General features: G+C 36.4%; 1 long non-coding RNA gene across 1 annotated transcript; it reads right to left on the bottom strand.

Moving 5' to 3' along the window:
* Positions 1 to 675: 675 nt before the first annotated feature.
* Positions 676 to 20011, bottom strand: LOC310884003. The gene is made up of 3 exons (XR_014573978.1): positions 19954 to 20011; positions 10636 to 10670; positions 676 to 1333 (listed from the first exon to the last, which is right to left on the bottom strand). It is a non-coding gene; the product is annotated as an uncharacterized lncRNA (long non-coding RNA).
* Positions 20012 to 20798: the final 787 nt, after the last annotated feature.

The raw sequence follows: 20798 nt of genomic DNA, 5'->3' as shown, positions 1-20798 counted from the left end.
TAGAAAGACATTGAAGTTCTCATAAGTCAGTCTAAATGATAAAACTATAGGACAGAAAACAGTGTACAGACTGTCATTATTAACAGCTCACTCTCAAGACAGAAGAATGAATTGAGGGTATTTTTCAGACCATTCTATTGTTCTATTAAATTTTGTCATTAAAATATTGGCTGATTGAACAATGAATTTACTTAATTTACTATTTACTTAATTTATTTAATTTACTATTGGAGAATAGAAACTACATTCAAAATAGTCATGTTAAATCTGAGAGATGGGGAAAAAAAAAAAAAAGGACGAGATTCAGATCAGATTCACAGGATTTCCCACTACAGTTGGGAAGGAATATTCAAATAAATAACATATGCAGAAAAATGGCTGGGGACCACAGAACTGAACTAAAGAGGTAAGTCATGCTATTGTGAAATGGTGAAGAATATGAATAGATGTAGAAATGTGAATATATTCTCTAAAATATGTGAAATCATCTCCCTGCTTAGCTGTGCATCAGAAAGGTCTCAGCTGAAGTATCATATTCATTTTGAAATACCACCATCAAGAAAAATATGGACCAGCTGCTTGGTTTGAAGGAGAAGAATGAGAATTTCCAGAGGATTAAAAAATATTCGCCATGAAGAAGAGTTGGAAGAAGTGCATTTGGTTAGTCTGGAGAAAAGAAGATGGAGGGTAAACATTTTATCAATCTTGGCATCTGTACCAGGCTGCTTGCCACAAGGAGAATACAAATGGCTTTCCAAGTCCATGGCGACTGGGAGAAACTGAGGGCTTAACTGAAGCATGGGAGTGACTGTCTGGGAAAGCTTGGGAGTTCACAGTATGAGAGGCTTTTAACTATATATTTCAAGAACCTCCTAAGTAAGTTGATAATGCTTTTAAGTCTCTTCAGGTACCTTCCAGTAGTAACATGGAAAACAAACAAATTCCAGTAGTTTCAAAAGAGAATAAGATAGACACTATTTTTATATTGTTTCTCCATGGGTATGTAAGAAATAGAATAAATAAGTTGCATAAAAGGAAAAATCCTATGCCTAACAGAAGAATTTCTATTCATTAGGAAGGAAGGAAAAATGCAGGTCACAGGTATTAATGATCTAACATCTATTTTTCATTTAATATACAACATTTTGTATTTAAGCATTTATTCGTGTCCTTAATAACCACAAAGTAATAATTTAGTTAACGTAATAGTTTCTGTTTAGAAGCCTTTTCAATACTATTGAGATCATTATGGTAGAAGAAATTGAATAGAGCCAAAAGAACTTCAGTGCTCATGAAGGATTCAGATATGCTTTTCTTGGTTACTGTGCTTGGTCTAAAAGAAAAATAGAAACACATAAAGCAATTGGATCAGAGGTTTTCTTTAAAATAAAAGAATTCATACCATGCTATTAGAAAGTCCATTTAGCTTTTTAGAAAATATAGCTATTCCATAGGTGATTATTTTTAGTATTTCTTACAGTAGTTGAAGACAGCTTAGCTTTCTTTTCCACAGGTTCAATCCAAAGCTCTCCAAGCATTTCCTACTAGCTACCTTTCCAAAATCTGAATTCTAGTGTTTTTGATCTCTGTGTTATTATTGTTTGGTACATAACAGTAGGAATCACATATTCTAGCCAAAATAGAATAAATGTAGAAATATCTACTATGATGATGAAAAGAAGAAAGCAAAACGCATGATTCCTACACAATGAGCTTGTTGTTCTTTTACTATTATATCAGTTATCTATTTTAGCCAAATTAATAATTAATAGTATTAATTGATTGTTTACAGGCCAAAGATGACCAAACCACAAAGTATAGTAGGTACAAAATTAGGAAAAAATCCATGAAGTGCTAAAAACTCTCAAAGCCTGAAGTCTTTGAAACCAAATCAGTTCATTTCCCTCTAACGCATAGCTTAAGCACTACTGAATATACAAACTGTGTGCTGCATACAGTTAATCACAAGACTGAAAATTAGCAAATTAACACACAATAAAATAATATAAAGCAGCAGCAGCAGCAAATAAAACCATCTCCACAGCAGGATACTGCAAATGTTTCAGAGAATAAAGATCATTTCAATTATAGGCCATATGTGTAATATTATCGTGCTGTGCTAGCCAGGTTGAAATTAGCTTCCCATTTTTCATCTCCTTTTCCACAACCTACACAAAACCATCAAATCCACAGGGCTTTCTACATACCACTACAGAAGTCTGTGAACTTTCCATCCAAGAAAGTCTGGATTTAAATCAGAGGCTCAATTTATGTGTAATCTTCCTTCTCCACTGTTTTTCTGTCATTCAAACAAATAAATTTTGGCCAGAAACAAATTGTGGAGAGTGGTTCTCACTTTCTATTGTGGTGGTGGGTTTTTTTGATTGCCTTGTGTTTTTTATTTATTTATTTATTTTGTGTGTATGTTTTTTGTTTTTGTTTTGATGGAGAAGCCAAAATACTTTTTTTATAAGAGTAAACTTGTCAATATGTGTGTTGTGTCTTTTATTCCTTTCTTTTTTAAATGTTTACCACAAAGCCAGGACCATGAATTCCCATGCATTGAAGCAATATGCAACAGAACCCTACAGTTTCTGAGCTTCTCCAAGATCAGTTAGAGGAGATATATTTAGTTTCCCTTAGTCTTTGTCAATTTAATCTTGCTAATTTAATTATTTTCTGCTTGTATAGATACAGATATAGATTTACAGTAGGTTTACTTTAAAATAACTTTTTATTTTCTCTGATTAAGTATATTTTAATAGCCTGGCATGCAACCTGCAAGCTTGTTTTGTTGTTGTCTTTCTTGAAGAAAGTTCTCACAGTGTTTGGAGAAAAATGAGGAAATACACCTTATGAATAGTAAAGGAAGAACACAAGAGGAAGCTGGATCACATTTGAGAGCCAGAAATATTACAGGGAAGGAGGGAGAGGGAGCTTGGCTAATTGTAGCGTATTATTCACAGTCTGAAGAAAGCAGCGTTTGTGTCCTTTGTTTGCTGAGGCAAACTAAGAGTCAACTTGGTCTGTAGAAATAACGGGGGGGAAATGGCATACTGTCATTATACTTACTTTATGATTAGTTTTTTTTACTGGCTAGCTTGCAACATCTGCCTTGTGTATGCTTACTAATTTTGAAGAGTTACTTTTTTTCTCCCTTGATTCCCTGAGAAAAACAGTAATCCATTTTGAAAATTGGAGATGGATCTGTTAAACTCAGAATAAAAATTGTACCATTTGACTAAATCTGAGCTATTCTGAATTCCAAAACACCCAAAATCATAGTTCACTGATATCTTTACCAAGCTTACTAAAACTATTAATATAAATATCTTCATATAATTTTTCTGATATCACAAAATTTCTCAGTAAACCATTTTGCAGAAATTCTGTTTTAACACTTAAACCTACATTATTTTGGACTAGATTCCTATTTTTATTCAAATTAATCTGTATTTGCAATATCACTGGCTGAAATGCATGAATATTTTTATATATGAATATATATATGCACAAATATAATTTACAAACACCAGTTAATAGGAGTATCTTTTTGCTACCGACATACTTGCTGCAAGTGATTTCCTGGCATTGATATGCAGCACATATGCTTCTTCTAAGAATAACTAAGAAACAATCTGCCTAGAAATTATCTACCCCTGGCTCCATAAAGCTCTGTTCATCTATACTACCAAAAATGACAGCTGGTTCTAGCCTATTTCAAAAAACAACAACAAAAAAACCCCACTATTTTCATTAGTGTCGCTGTCATTGTAGAGACACTTAAAAGAATGCAAATGTTATGAAAGAACCAGCTTATCATAACCATTCCTGTAATGAAACATTATAATCTTAGATAATTTTATGTAAACTACATGATGAAACTGTATAACACAACCAGTACTTATATCCATTGCTGACTTTACAAATAAGTACCTTGTACTCATCTCTCACACGCGTGCTTTGCAACAAAAATGCCACCTGCCATCTGTAACAAAATACTGTCATATATTTTTGGATCTATGGTGACAACCAGGTGTCTACTCACCATTAAATTGGTTTCCACAGTTTAGATCCACATTGTAGGTCTTGTTACATATTTGCTGCCTTATCTAAAGCACCTAATTTTCCACCAGTGAAATTCTCTTTACAAGTAAATTTCTGACACTGAAGCAGCATACACACCAATCATATCATCATTGTACCAGCCTATTTCTTGCCAAAGTGTAGTTAGATAAGGCATAAAACAAAATAGCTCATGGAGACCACAGCTCACTTTTCTTTTTTTTTTTCTTTTTTTTTTTTCTGGCTAAGCTGAAAGAAAACCCACTTAAGTATCAGTTTTCTAGTTTTGAAAGAATGATGCTAAGAAATAAATCTATTAAATTCTCCCACTTGTACCTCAAATATAGTAACATTCATTGGGCCAGGGAGACAAACTGAGAATTTGACTTAATGAAGGGTTCATATCAGATGGAGGAATCTTAGATTTGACTTCTCACTCCACCAATAATTAGTTATACAAAAGGAAACTACTTCTACAGGAACAACAAAGAGATATGTGCTTATGTATATATTGCAATTCCAAAAAGAGTTTCCAAAGAAGCAAATTCAAATCTGTTCTCCAAAGCAGGCAAATGAGACTGTGAGCATATGTTTCTGCCATCTTACATAAACACACAGATAAGCAAACATCTGGGTAAAAGGAGAAAAAAAAAAAAAGGAAAAAAAAAAAGCAGGTAAAGCATTCTGACTGTGTTGGGCATGAAAAAGGATGGATACAATTTAGAGGTTATGGTGTGGGATCAGAGGATTGCCTGAAGTGCCATGTTGAGATACTTGTTCCCCTTGGCTGTCTGGTACCAGAGTATGGACTTGGCTACTCTAGGAGGTCATTGAAGACTCTGAGGTACATCCTCTAAATCTTCTGTTGCTGTATAACTTTAAATTAAGTGGGTAAAGTGATACTGCCCAGCTAAGGGAAGTACAAGGCAGTATGACAACCTTGGAAATTGAATCAACAAACTTACAGGTAACATTTAAAGAGAACAATTTTCCATAACATTTATTATCTGTTTCTCTCACCTTTTTCATAAATCTAAAAATAGATGCTGCAACAGTTTCCTGAAGAACTATATTTAGCCCCTCATTGCCTTAAATTAAGGTCTGCTGTGGTACATCACATTTTGGAAAGCCACCCGAGGAAAGTATTTTGCATAGATTCTCTAGATATGAATTATCTTGAAGCCAACAAAATGAAGGCAAATATAAATCAGAAGATCTATTTTTTTATGTGCGTGAAGAATCTGTGGATTATTAGTAGGAAGAATGTTAGCATAGAAGGTGGAATCCAATTTAAATATCTAAAAGCTGGAAATTTGCATTTAAGTCATAATCCTAGGCTCCCCTTATAGCTATGAGAATGGAACAGAGACCTTCAGAGATTGACTCCTACACTGGAAGCTCAAGGAAAGATTCACTTGTCACAATACAGGTGTCCACTGTCTCACTTTTGGCACTTCAGGTAATCAGGATACATAACACAGTGACATGGGTCTCCTACCTATCCTGCATCACATCTGCCAATAACATACAGATATATGGATCTCAAACAGCCCTTTTTGAGGGGAACTGATTGTTTGATTTTGCTGACAATGAGAAGAATTGCCTGATGAAGAGAATTATTCCTTTCTACTGATTATGAAGTAAATCTACGGTAATCTCTGATTCCAAGCTAGATGCCCTACTATTGAATGTCTAAATCAGATGAATCTCAACTTCCCAAACCTTTGGAGTGAAATAACGATATTAAATGAGCATAAAGAACTGGTACACATTTATTTTTATATATATATTATATATATATATATGCACCACAGGAAGAAAATATTCTGATCAATAATATGGCTTTTTTATTTTACCTAAGATGTGTTTGCTATATCTTGAGAGGTCATAATCATCTTTTTTTTTTTTTTCCCCAATACCTTCTACAATTATTTTAAGAACCCTAGTATGGTGTTTTGTAATGTATTCTGACGTGACCTGGCTGTGGAAGTTAATGAAGGGTGGGTTATTTTAGCCTTATACTCAGTTAAAATATAGAAGACTAGGGTAGTGTTATACTTCTATTTGAAAGTCATAGAATAATATGATAGTTTATTCAACACCAGTTGCAACCAACAACTTTAGATTTATGGATTTTTCAATTTATTTCACTATATGACAAGACATACTTTTCTGTGTTAACTTTGCTTTTTTTTTTCAGTCTCAACGTTTCATGTTTTTTACCCTTGGATTGTATCTCAGCAGTAGTGGCTGCTTTAGTGAATATTTCATTGCCACTTGCATAGATATTCTGTTCATTATAGCACATTCTCACACTATAGGCAGGTCAAAGAAACATATATTATATATGCACAGATATTGAGAAATGAAGTTGTCAGCATCATTCAGTATGTCACATAAATATTTCTCTTAAGAATTATCTTCTGCTTGGTGGAGTTTTGTATTTGTATTCATAAGTATGTCTCCGTTCTGATAAAAAACAAGATTATATAAATTCTGTTTTTCCTCCAGTGCCTGCAAAACATTCTAATACTGTGGTGCTCTGCAGTTTCTCTATCATGTACTTCCTTTACTGTTTTCTGATTCTCACCAATGTTTATTCCACATTTTACATTACTTTTTACTACTCAGATGCACGAACCTAGGCTTGCTACATTTTTCTGTAGTCTGCTTTTGTTCTTTCAGTCTGTGCAGAATTGTAACTTTAACTAAAGTGAAATAAAAATATTTAAAATATTTACAAAAATGGTCTAAGTTCTGGATTTGTTAATTTCAGGATTGTTACCACTTTAATTCTGTTAGAGGAAACTAACATTTTAGTGTCTGTTCTGACTCCTCATTGCTAAGTGTTTAAGTCATAGTAATTGCAATAAAAATATCTCATGTTTGTCCATACAAATCTTACAACAAAGCCATGTTAGCTTAGAACAAAGACATTACTCCAATACTACAATCAGTCCTTCCAAAACTAGCTTAAAATTTTCTGCTTTTTGTTTAGATGGCCAGACAGATTGGATTTGACTTAAATAAACCTTACTGGGAGTTCTTTATCTGGTACAAACCACATTCCTAATGGCATTCTGTGGTCTCCTGTCTTATCTCAGAAGAATGAATACAATTTGGATCAATTCATTGGAATACTCCTGTATATTTATCCCTTTCAGAAAACTAAGGTATAGGAAAACCAATTGGTCAAATCCCTGCCCACATCTTATAAAAGAAAACCATCCAAAAATAAAAAGAACAAGCATGAGTACAAAGTAGTAGCTATCTTCTCATTCATCCACTACTCTTGGCAATGTTTCATATCTTCCCCACACTCCTATCCTCATTATTTTTTAATTTTCTAGATTAATTTGATCAGTAAATGAATCACAGAATCACAGAATTTTAGGGGTTGGAAGGGACCTCAAGAGGTCTTCGGGTCCAACCCAAATGAACATCTCTTAGAAAGTACATTTGGATTTGTTTGAGTTTCAGCCCTCATTGTTTAAATCAGGAAATGTGAATCTGTGTCAACAATCTTGCTTTTCTCCATGTATATTTTCTAGAGAATAAAAGATTGAGGAATAACTTTCTGACCACATTAATCAAAAATACCTTATTTTCCAATGCTGTGTATTTCAAATAAGGAGAGGGAAACAAAACCAGTTAATTTTCTCCTGTAAATGCTTTGCTATTTTTGGCCGTTTCAGAACAAGTATATGCCTCTACCAGTAAATAAAGATATAGTTCCCCATTCTTCTTGCTGTCTCTTTTCTTTCTTGTTTGCTTTCTTTCTTGCAGGGATTACTTCTTCCCAGTCTTTTGGGAACTCGGATAGACAAAAACATAATGTAGTTGAGACACCTTGTTATTGCAATGCTTCCATTCCTTGCTGGTTTTGCAGTCTGCCATTTGAGGCAAGACTAATATCTGCAGGTGCCTCACTCATGTGATTTGTTTGTATCTTTTAGAAATAGAAATAGAGCCTGGCAGTTCCTGCATCAGGAATGTTAATACAGAACTGAAGTTAAAAACCTGGTTGCATTGCTGTAGCAACAGGGCTTAGATCTTGAAGGGCCCAACAGTTCCTAAACTGTCCTGTGGCAGGATAAATACTGTTTGTAAATGAGGGTGGTTTAAACTGAAATAATCCAGAGATCATATAAAGAAAAATGCAATAATACTAAAAAGAAGTCTGACTGAGAAAAGACGGCAAACCAGATCTGGAAAGCTGTGCCGCACTAGTAGTACTTGAATCCCACCACCATACTCACCAGTCACACAATGAAGCCACACAAACATTGTGCACAGGAATGCCTTAACTTATCCAAAATAGAGTCTTCCTTTATAATAACTTTCTGTTATTATCTGTGTGATTATGTTAACCAAACTGATGCCCGTAAAGGTTCATGACACACTGTGTCAGAACAGTCTCATCAGACAAAGCTGCATTATTAGGTATATGCAAGGGGCACAGCTGAAGATCTACTAGCTACTTACATTAATATCATTACTTAGCAAATGACTGCTAGATTATCTAGGCAGCATAAAGGGCAATGCTGGAACAATTCCAGTGCAGGAGATGGATCTATTTTTGTTTGGCTACTACTGTAGTTTCTTAGAATGGTGCTTGCCTGAAGCATGGTTAAATGCTTCCTCTGAGAACAACGAATTATGCCTCTAATAGGTAAATCTGGCAGTATAATTTTTAGACCCTCAGAGTGAAATACTCACTTGTGTGCACAGGCACTTGGCTTTCTTTACAGAAGGAGAATAAGGCACCTTTGAAAAGGATGTAAACAGCAGGGAGTTCCTAAAGCATTGCACATTATTTGTAGCAGAGTGCTTGAAAACCCATTTCTCTCCAGAGTCTAAGTTCTCTGGAGAGAACCAAGGCTGAAGGAAGCTGGATTTGGAAGTTAGTAGACAAAAATATGTTATTTTTCAGAAATGCATTCAAAATCCTGTTCTTTCAAAAAGTCTAAGCAGGCTGAAACTTTTGTTGAAGGGGGTGGCATGCACCATTTATGATAACCTTGTGCTTGGACCTAGAAAGGTGGGTTTGATTTCCCTTTATTTTCTTCTGAAATACTGCCTTAGCCAACAGGGGTTCTCAGATATTCAAAAGAACAGGCATGTAATTCTAGCATTAGAAAGGTTAATGTATAAACAGCCCTCCACAAACTGCTCTAGACAGAAAGGCCTCTTGGAATGCCAGGACATCACTGTGGTTTTGAGTGTCTGGCCTCACCCAATATCAGATAAAGAGAACTCATCTGCTTGAAAATATTGATCAAACTTAATTTCATCACATGGCTTTTATGTTGGGATATGAAAATTGCACCCAAAAAACTCAGGTTTACCTCAATATTACACACCACATGGAAAAAGTCATGGGGTAGAAAAAGCTGAGCAAAACCTCCTTGCTCAGTAATGATTATGCTGTACCTCCTCCCACTCTTTGTCTGTTTCAAAGATAGGCTTTGTAAGCAGAAATCTTTTCTTTAGTTTTTAGTTGTGAAGCAGCTAGCATGCTGCAGGTGTCATAAGATAAATGATTAATAATCATCATCATAAGAGAGAGCAAAAGGGTAAACAATGGCCCCAGATCAGTACTGAATCCTATTTTTGGCTGACAGCAGCAAGTCACAAGTCTGACAGGTTTAATAAACTGGTACTGGTATTTATTTACTTTTTTTTTTTTTTTTCCAAGTTTGTTTCATCTGGATAGAAGAGGATATGTATTCTATCAAAAATTATGAAACAATAGCCAATAGAACTCAGTGTCAGGAGGCTTAATCAGAATCCACAAGCTTAGAAGGAGTCAAAGTGGGATTAAACATGAAAAATGGTATTGATAACAGGCAGTATTGTACTAGAAAAAACAGATCATAAGAATCCATGTTTCAGGATTGATTTGAGGCATACTTGTATTCAGCAAGGGCAGCCAACAAGAAGGTGTATTTCCCTGAACTTAATTTTTCTTTTCTGCCTGAATATAAGTATTCTCAACACAATTCTCAACACAATTTTTTGTTGTTGTTTTCTTAAAAGTTAATCCTTTAAATCCAAGATCTCTGTGCACTGTATCTTGCTAATGGCAACACCGTGATGCATCACAGCCCATACTTCAAGGTATTGTACAAAGGGTACAGGAAAGGCATAAAGCCACAGAGGAAAAAAAATATTCAAAAGCCTAAAGGTATGCTGGCCACATTTTGTCTGTTTTGCCCCTAAAAATAACCCTGTCAGAGTGCCCAAGGTGGAGCATCTCACTAAATCAATAACATAGACTCGGAAGATATATTAGGGTGTTCCTCTTGAGTCCCCACAGCATATTCTGTGTTGCATTAGATTAAATTTTAATTACAGTACCTGCCAGGACCAAAGGAACACATTCTGTGAAGATCTAAGGTTTAATTGACAACCAGCTGACACTAATGAGCGAAGAGTAGTGAACAACTTTTCACACTCTAACTGGTAATTTAAACATGTTCCATCTAACCAGAACATTGAATTAATCTTCTCTATATTAGTATAATTCAACAGTATAGAGTTCCAGGTAAACAATTACATGTTCCTCACCAACAGCATCTGTCCAAACATCTGGAAGTACAGACCTAAGAAAATAAAAACATGAAAAACTTAAAGTTGTTGGTAATAAATAAGCAATTGAAAAAATCTCTTCTATTCAAATCAATACTTTTTGTTCTAACATATTCTGCATTATCGAATATCAATATAGACCTGCAGAAAAGGACCCAATGTCCTACTTAATTATAAACATTTTTTTTAAGGTTCCATACATAGCTAGAATATTTTTAAGCCTTTTTTTTTTTTTCCAAAACACTCAACACTTTGAAAATTCATGCAAAGAGATTCATTTTTAACCTAAATCATTCATGTTCAAGCACATGATCATTTAAATAACAATATATAGCAGTATATCCACATCGATGAATATATGTACATGTAAATAAATCTTCAGATTGTACAGAGTCAACAGAGCCTCTCCTGTAATATCTCCATCCTTGAGGCTGATGGAGAAGAGAGCAGTCAGAAGAAAAGACGATGGCTCAAGAAATTCAGGATCCAGGAATTTTCAGAAGAGCACAAGGGGTCAGACAATGGGCTAAAGTTAGAGCAGCCCTCATACTGCTTTATATGACATTTTACATTTGGACCAATGATAGAAACTTTCACTGATTACAGGATCTTCTGACTTTTTCAGTCTTCTCTATTCTGGAATAATGAACATTTATATAAGTCTCGGAATGATGATGAATATATTCCCTTCCATTATCAGAAATGGCTGAAAAAAGCATCTTTGATTAGCCTGCTGGGTTGGACAATGAAGCCTCTGTGAGGATCATTAGTGACCAGGTAAGTGGAGGCTTTTTCTGAGCTGTCTGCCAAGCAAAGAGAGTAAGCATTTTACCCTTCCAAATCAGAACATTTTTTATTAAAATTGATAAAACTAAAAACTAAAAATTTGATTTTTTTTTCCAAACACAGGCTCTAAAGCAGAATGTGCTTTTCAGCCACACTTTTAACGTATGGCATAGTTCTGAACTGGATTTAAATCAAAGCTAAAACCAGACTGCAGTTGGATTTAGATGGTTGAACAAAGGGAAGAGACAGCCTCTGGGACTTTTCTGCCTTCCTATCATGTATAGCACTCTGTAGTATGTCTTATGCTTACAATTATTAACACAGCTGCAGAATTCAACCAGCGAGAACATTCCCGTAGATTCTCTGGGACTCATCCCTTTTCATATTCTTGCCTTCAGACCAGTTTTGTGGTTTTAAGGGGCAGTCTTAGCTTGCCTCTATGGCCTGCATGGATTTCTGTTGTTATAGAATCATAGAATCATTTGGGTTGCTCCAGCAGGGGGATTGGACTAGATATCTTTCAAGGTCCCTTCCAATTCCTAATATTCCATGATTCTGGGAAAAGACATCCATGATCATCTGGTCCAACCATCACCCTACCACCACTGTCACCCATTAAACCATGTCCCTAAGCACCAGGTCCAACCTTTCCTTAAACACCCCCAGGAACGGTGACACCACCACCTCCCTGGGCAACCCGTTCCAACGCCTGACTGCTCTCTCTGAGAAGAAATGTCTCCTCATTTCCAAACTAAACCTCCCCTGGTGCAACTTGAGGGCATTCCCTCTGGTCCTATCACTAGTTACCTGTGAGAAGAGGCCAATGTCCAGCTCCCCACAACTTCCTTTCAGGTAGTTGTAGAGAGCAATAAAGTCTCCCTTGAGCCTCCTCTTCTCCAGACTAAACAACCCCAGTTCCCTCAGCCATTCCTCATAGGAAACCACACTGAGAATTGAAGATTTAAATAACAGCAAAACAGAGATATTTTTTTTCTGTAATATACATATTTTCACACCTCCCAAAATATGAGGAGGTTCTGTAGGTGCTGATAAATGTTTATAGAAACCTAACTAAAGGTTACACCTCATACCAACAAATCCAGCTTGCCTTACTTTGTTTAGACATAGAAAGAAAATATTACCATAAGAATGTGAGCATTGATCAAGACATGATCTTTTTTTATGGACTCTCCATTTCTGGTCTCCCTCATACAGTAAGAGACTTTACTATAATGATTGTACCACAATTTGGAATATCAGTAACATAGTGAACTATGTTTACTTTTGAATGCATGTCTGTGAGTGATTGATACATGTAGTTCTTACTCAAATTAGGCATGTGGATTCTGACGGTTAATAATGCTTAATCAAAGGGGAAGGGGTAGGGAAGTGGGGAGGGTGTCACTGATACATGAAGTTTGTGCTTAATGTGTGGCACACATTAAGAATATGTATCTCTTGCAGAGTGATAATTTTGAACCCATCCTTATTAACCATTTCAATTAACTGAGCTACAAATAATAATGTTTTAATGAATTTCTAGTAGACCAATTGCATCAATAATTCAAATAGTTAGCCAGCTAAAAGCATATCCTTTGTGATTGCACTAACCATAAATCTATTGAGCTCAGAATGATAATCAGTTCCAGCATTTGATTTTTTTTTCCAGTGTCATCCTGTACATTTTCTCCTTTATTTGGTTCTGTGTTTTGTTACATAGTCTGCTACATGCTTAATATTCTGACATTCACTTGATAACCTCATCCTGCAAAAGTATTTCCCTTAGAGAGGCTTTATACAGAGCCCAATCAGTACTCTGCCAGATGAAAACATGGGGTCCCTGGTGCGGTGTTGGAACTAGGCTGAAGCTACGTCATGTTTTAATAGCTGAGCAAGTACATGTGTGACTGGATGTGTGGGTGGGTATGCCATTCCCTGCCTAAACTGTTGAAGGTCATTTCTCAGTGTTAAAAAAAAAAGGCAAACTTTGGTATTAGGCATTGTACAGGGCCAATTTTTCATCTAGACAGCTAAAATCAATGAAGCGATGCCAATTTACTCTGGCTAAGAATAATATTTTTTGAAATTAAGATTATTTTACCTAAAAATTTCTCTCTCTTGCTTGTTTTGTTTTGGTTTGAAATAATCATGTTAGAAATAACAAATAGAGAGATATTTTATTATTATTATTATTTTTAAATGAGGCACCCACTGGTGATCCAGACTAGGGAAGAAAAGGAATATTTCCTAATACTAGAATTTGATTTCTTAGTTTTCCATTTCATTCATTGTGAACTGTGCATATATGTCAAGCACTTAAGAATCTTGTCCAAATATTTTTTACTTCTATTAACATGACGACAGAGGAAATGAAGCAACAACTTAGATATATCTGCAAGGACATGGCCTTTCCTGTAACAGAGATACTAGGGAGAGCTATTTTTGTACTCCACAGTAAAGAAGATTTCTGATTCTGATTCTTCTGGAGAAAATGCTTCTTTTAGCCACAAACATCAAAAGAATTTTTTTGGCACATGCATAGAGCCAAAGCCACTACCAGATGTGAGCAAAGTGACAATATTGCAGTGATGAGACTGAAGTTAAAGCAAAGAATTGCACAATACTGCAAAATTACTCTCAGAAAGGAAAAAAATACTTCCTAAGAACTGGAAGCAACTATATCCTCACCCTGTTTTGACCGATCAGCCTCCCATTTGTCCAGGTGATATATAGTACTATTTGTCCTATTGTATTTAGGACTTCTCATAGACAGTCTCTTAACCAATAGGATTTATGTCTAAATAAAGGCTTCTTGATGAAGACTTCTTTTACTCTGTGACATCTTACCTATTTTGACTTTATCTGTGACTTTATATGTAGTGCAACCTATTAACACAAACTGAAAACGGAGATGATTGTATTCTGCCTTTGCATCTTTTATCTCACCTTTGACATAGGTTAATCATCCAGACAATATCCACTGCAAAACATTTCCCTAATATGCTCTTCAAATGCTCTTTCCCTGTCTTCCTCTTGTAGTACTGATTTTTTTTTCCTCTCTTGCACAGCTCCACAGGTCATTCTTCAAATCCCAGTGCTGCAGCACTGAAGCTATTCTTTATCAGTGGTCACGGAACATGAGTTACAGGTTCTGACTGGAGAGACCTCTGTTAAAGCGTCTTTAGAAGCACTATACCATGCTCATAAAATACAGTAAAAACTGTGCACTGATTTCTGAAAGAACAGTTGCAACAAATTACTCACAAATTCCTTAGCCATTACAGAGGTTTCCAGGTTAATATCGTCACACCTTGGACTGAGGTTTAAACAGCCAATATTTATTAGTATCTAATTAAAAGTTTTCATTTGCTTATCACAGGGTTTTGACACCAGTAGCCTACAGTGGCTTCAGTGAGAAAGCAATACTCCTGAATATCAGCCCTTTGTCTTTGACCACCTTGAAATATAATGAAGTGCCCTATAGATGAGCCCTTACTGACCTATTTAGGTTGTGATTGTTAATTGTTAGTGCCTGTAGTTTATAAGTCACTGAGATGATGTAGGTGTCCCTGCTGTGTTACTTTTAAAGATTTTGAATTTAAACCTTCAAACAGAAAGGATAAGCTCCAGACTATAGTAAAAGGAATACAGACGTGCAAACTTTATTAATCTCAAACTTGTCAACAAATTTAGCTGTACATAGCAATAAATGATATAGTCTTGTTAGGCACTGTGATTCATTGGCTTACTAAGATCAGAGATTCAGAAAGAAATCAATCCATTTTAGAGCCATCAAACCAATTACAGCAGCAACTGCAATATCTTAAGGGAGTCTAAAGTTTGATTTATTTCACCATTTCTATACCTTAGATAGGACTGCTTGTATTGTCACACGTAACGTTGCTGCAAGCATGTATATTTCACAGACAGGAAGAAAATCCCTTTTCTAAGCCTGATGACATTAAAATGAGTGTTCCTCAGTGAGAGATTACCAGTTGATTTTCTGCTGTTTCTTTCAATTTTAAACAAGGCAATTACTTTTCTTTAAGAAGAAATAGATGTTTATTTATGGTCTGTAGTCTTGATATTCTTCTTAGTGGCGTATTGAGTGATAACCTAAAGGATTTTAGCATAGTCATGGTAAGATTTTATTCTTTTGGTTATTTGTAAAAAAGGTGATCTTGAAGCAGATCTCTGAATGCATCTTCAAGGATTTGAAAGCATAACATCTCTGAGGCTCTACATACAAGAGTTTAGAGTACTTAATATGAACAAATTCTTGGCAAGACCTTACACAACACAAGCACAAAATATAAATTCATTGAAGGATGAAATGGAACTAGTTAGATGCAAGTCAAAGCACTTTGATAAGTCACAACTAATCAAATTCAAATAAAAATGGGTGCTGAATTTTTAAATAGGATACAGTTGATTAGATTGGAATCATTCTGTATTATTTAGCAACAACAATTTTATGCAAGGTGGGCAAACAGCAGTAGCATTCATCGTTCTTTACTCTTTTAAAAGCTTACTTGCACATGGGTTCAAATTTGTCCTTGTTTTTACTGTTGGTGAATGAAAGTGATATAATATTACAAACCGGAAAACATTGATTTAGTGCTTCAGAGATACCCTAAAACAGATTTAAAATATAGTGCTGAAGTAAGAATGACGACTTTTTATTGCATATCAGTCTGGAAGCAGCCATTAAGTAAATGGAAAGGCACTGTGGAACGGAGCTCAGCCATTATTGCCATATGATTGAGTTACCATTAAGTTTCATCATCCTTCTTGCTAAAATCATCTGTTTGACATCTCTCTTTTAGCAGAAGACAAAAGCAGGAACAATTTGCTATATATAAGTGTTTTTCAAACACATCTTCTTCAGTCACATGGCTTTGAACCCAGCTCATAGAAAGAGCTCTCCAGCACATCCTCTAGGATACAAAAAGATTCATTCCAAGCCTGTCAGCTCTCTGCAAAGGACTGACAATTTCAACTTAAATAGACTGTTGGCCTGCATATTTTTAGAAGTAAAGTTATTTCTTACTGTGTTTATCTAATACCAACACACCATTAGAAGCCAGTTACTTACATTGGTCAATGCATGTATGGACCACAAAACTAGTAGAGCCTGATAAGCCATTTTACAATCCAGATGGAGCAAAGCTTATGTGTTCCAAAGTTTGTAAGCTTCAATTTGTAAAGACTATATAACTCTGGTTGATAAAACAATGCTGTTGGACAACAAATGTCAAAAACGTCAGTGTGGAATGACCAATAAGTTATTCCTAGACCACACAATCAGATGCGGAATATGGTGCAGTAGGATTTACCAAACCTGGATTATCTTTCTGTTTTTGTTATTTCTGCAGTCCATGCTACTTCATTTACACTTACCTGTTAGGGTCTTATTTGGACATGTATCTGGGTGTGCAGTCTTTGTCATTTGTTGTTGTTGTTGTGGGGTTTTTAATTTTTATTTATTTTTTAATTATTTTATTTATTTATTTTCCACCTGAACTAAACACGGATGTATCACAGAATCATCTAGGTTGGAAGAGACCTCCAAGATCACCTAGTCCAACCTCTGACCTAACACTAACAAGTCCTCCACTAAACCTTATCACTAAACTCAACATCTAAACATCTTTTAAAGACCTCCAGGGATGACTCGACCACTTCCCTGGGCAGCCCATTCCAATGCCTAACAACCCTTTTGGTAAAGAAGTTCTTCCTAATATCCAACCTAAACCTCCCCTGGTTTTTAGCCCACTTTAGCCCATTCCCCCTCGTCCTGTCACCAGGCATGTGGGAGAATAGACAAACCCCCACTTCGCTACAGCCTCCTTTAAGGTACCTGTGGAGTGCGATAAGGGGCCCTGAGCCTCCTCTTTCCCAGCTCCCTCAGCTCCCTCAGCTGCTCCTCATAAGACTTGTTCTCCAGACCCCTCACCAGCTTCGTTGCCCTTCGCTGAACTCGCTCGAGCACCTCGATGTCCTTCTTGTAGTGAGGGGCCCAAAACTGAACACAGTACTCGAGGTACGGCCTCACCAGAGCCAAGTACAGGGGGACAATCACTTCCTTAGCCCTGCTGGCCACGCTGTTTCTTATGCAAATAGGGACGAATTAAACTTTGCTCCTCAGAGGTAATGCTGTGTGTCGTATATGCACTTTCAGACAAGGATACTCATTAAGCGCTCAGAAATATGGATCTTCCCTTATAAATCATGACCTAAAACGTGTATCTCACTTGAATGGGAAAAAGTTACCTTCTTCTGAGAGATGATTTTTGGATAACTGTCATTTAATATCTATGATGTGCTAAACTACCATACAAACAAAAGCTACAGAATGCTTAGAATGTATTTTGAAGCTTTGTAATGATACAAAAATATAATAAGATCTCCAATTCCTATTTATAAACCCTATAGAGCCTTAAAGGCTTGGTTCTTCTGCCTGACTGAATCGATAGGAGAATCAAAGAGTTGTCCATGACCAAAAGTCACTGAGGGTTCCTGGGACCCATGAACATCTCAGACACCAACTTTATATGTAATTTTAAAACCTTTGCCATTATGGAGGTGCTACATAAGATGGCATATAAGATGACATATATATAAGATGCAGTTTTCTTTACCTGTTCTTCTAACTGCCACTTACCAGCCTATCCAAAATTACCACTCCAAGGATGAGCTGGTATCTTTTGTATTCTGAACACCTAATAAATATCTTGGGCATAAGAAGTGTTCTATTATGACTTCACATGCCATTTATTGTAATACCCTAATGAAAGGAATTCATTTTATGTTCATACAGCTGTCGTGTACTGCCAGGGGTGTTATGTTCTAATTTAGTACTAGTCAACAGGCATATAAAGGTGTTACTCATCAAATCTTCACCTGTACTGCAAGCAAAGCATAGGGTAGACATAAACAGCTTCACACTGACATTAATATGCTATAATTTCATGACACCTTTAATGTTTATGCTTATCATATTATAGACTGACTCAGGTTGGAAGGGACCTTAAAGATCACCTAGTTACAACCCCCCTGCCATGGGCAGGGATACCATCCACTAGGTCAGGTTGCCCAGTGCCAAATGCATCATGAAGATAAGCTAATAGAAGAGAATAATTAAATTACATTTTCTTTTTAACACAAACTAAACTTGGTATTATGCTTTCACCTAAATTGAATCCATCTGATTCGTATTATAGAGAAATTTTGAACTAAGGTTGCTGTAAGAGGAATTAGCATCATATCTTTAGTTTCTTTGTGCTTCTAGTTTCTGTGAATTGCCTAGATATCCTGTCATCTTTTCAAACTGCAACATATACGAACAAAGATTGCTTAGCTCTTCTTTTATAAAATAGCTAGGCAAGAAATAGCATAATAAATGAAAAATATGTTAACCGATTTTTGGAGTTCTATAGTTTATTCCCACCACAAAAGATGGGCTTTATGGTATGCCCTTTGTGCACTAAATTCAAACTATTTTATATCCAGGAAAAAATAACAAATTCAGGAGTTGGGCAATTCCTGAAGTCCACTGAAATTGCTCTAAACCTTCTGGTTTGGGTATTGCACCTAGTTGTGACTGATCATTAGAGCATGTCAAAAAAATCCATCCAGGAGCTGACAGTCTATGTGTGACTTGTAAAGTGGAGGTGTGGTGGAGCTCATGAAATTAAGATTAAGAAACAGACTGAATTTAACACTGACTCATCCTCTCTGAAGTGAATATCTGATAAACCTCAGAATGGTTTATGCTATTGCACATCATACTCAGTGGATGCACTATTAATATTATCTACATAAAATAAATCATAGGTTGCCATTAACTGCGAATCCTGAACAGAAGTCATCTATGGTTCACTAGTTTGAATTTCAAAAATAGTTCTTGCCAAAAAATGTTGGACATTTCTAGCATAAGCAAATGAAGTTTCCCACATAAATTAATTGCATTTGTTAATTTTGATTCAATAAAACCCCAAGATAAAGCTATTAACACAGTTGTGCCATTGTGCAGTATTAAATATTTAAATGTGGTTTGCTATACAGAGATACAGGGTGTCCCTTGAGTAGTCCATAAGCAGTAGTCCCTAGCTCAGTCCAACAGCAAAATACACTAGAAAATGAATACCAACATTTGTAAATTAATTATTTAGATCCCACAACTCGAAAAGGAGCAAAACCAAAATGTAAAGTAGTTTAAAGTTAGACAAATTATTATAAAAGTTTGATCAAAACTTATCCCAATGCAGTGGCCAGCATTCAGATGAAGACAGAGACTGTATAAACCCAACCAAAACTGGTAAAACTTAAATCCGTGTGTATGAGAGAAATCAAAAAAGCCTTTTCTCCAAAACCGTCCAGCCAGAAAGGACCTGTTGAAACTCTTTAAATATACCTCAGTGCACAGCATGAAGGTTTCTTCTAGGAACCAGTGTACAACTGCCCATTCCGGATAGCTGAGCACCAACCACGAACTCCCATGATGCCTACCTGCCTGGAAGGTCCTTCTCCAGGAGTGCTCACGGCTAATGCACCAGGTAAAGTGAAGCAGTGCGGGGAGGGGAGGGGAGGGAAAAGACAGAAAAATTTATTGCTGAGACCAGGGTCCTTTGGGCATACAAAATTCTGAACCCTGTCCTAACATAAATAATGGCATGTCATACTCATAAGATCAGACACTTCCAGACTCCTTCCCTGAAAGTGTTTATTTACAGTGATTTCCTCCTGAGATAGCAGAGAGAGTTTCAAATAGTGCAGTCTGAATGCAAAACAAAAGGCCAGTGCCCTCTGACCAGTGAAGATGGGAAAAAGCCATCCTAATTAATGTTGCTACTCATTTGCCTAAAAGCAGCTGGGAATTTAATTAGTTTTGTAACTTGTTAGTTTTGATGGATATCTGCCCTCTGCCACAGAGCAGCTGTTATCTCACCTCCAGCTGCTTCTTGCAGATCAGCAGCTCCCAATCTTTTTTGGAGCAAGCCTCACTGCTGCCTGTCTTGCCTTCTCCCTCTGACCAAGCATTGCTTCCTCGCCTGCTTTTGCCAGGGCTGGATGCTGCTCCCTTCATCCCTACAGCATCCTCGATTCTCCCAGAACCCAAAGCCCTGCTGCAGCCTTGCATTGCCATGCTCCTGCCTTCTGCTGGTGTTCTGGTCTCCCCCCAGATGGCTCTTCCTCCCTCCTCCTCTTCTGATATCTAATGCAGTGATGTTAGCACAGAGAATGTGCTGACAAGCCCAGCCTGGCTTATGAGACTGGGGTCAATTCTGTTTTTTCGTCTGAGTTGTCTCCACTGTTACCCTCCCGCATGGATCAACAGCCCTAATGCTGCTGCT

This window comes from Anser anser (assembly GCF_964211835.1).
Source record: "Anser anser genome assembly, chromosome: 1".
NCBI classification, from domain to species: Eukaryota; Metazoa; Chordata; class Aves; order Anseriformes; family Anatidae; genus Anser; species Anser anser.
Note: the sequence above shows the minus strand (reverse complement) of the source record. Positions and strands in the feature narration are given on the sequence as shown.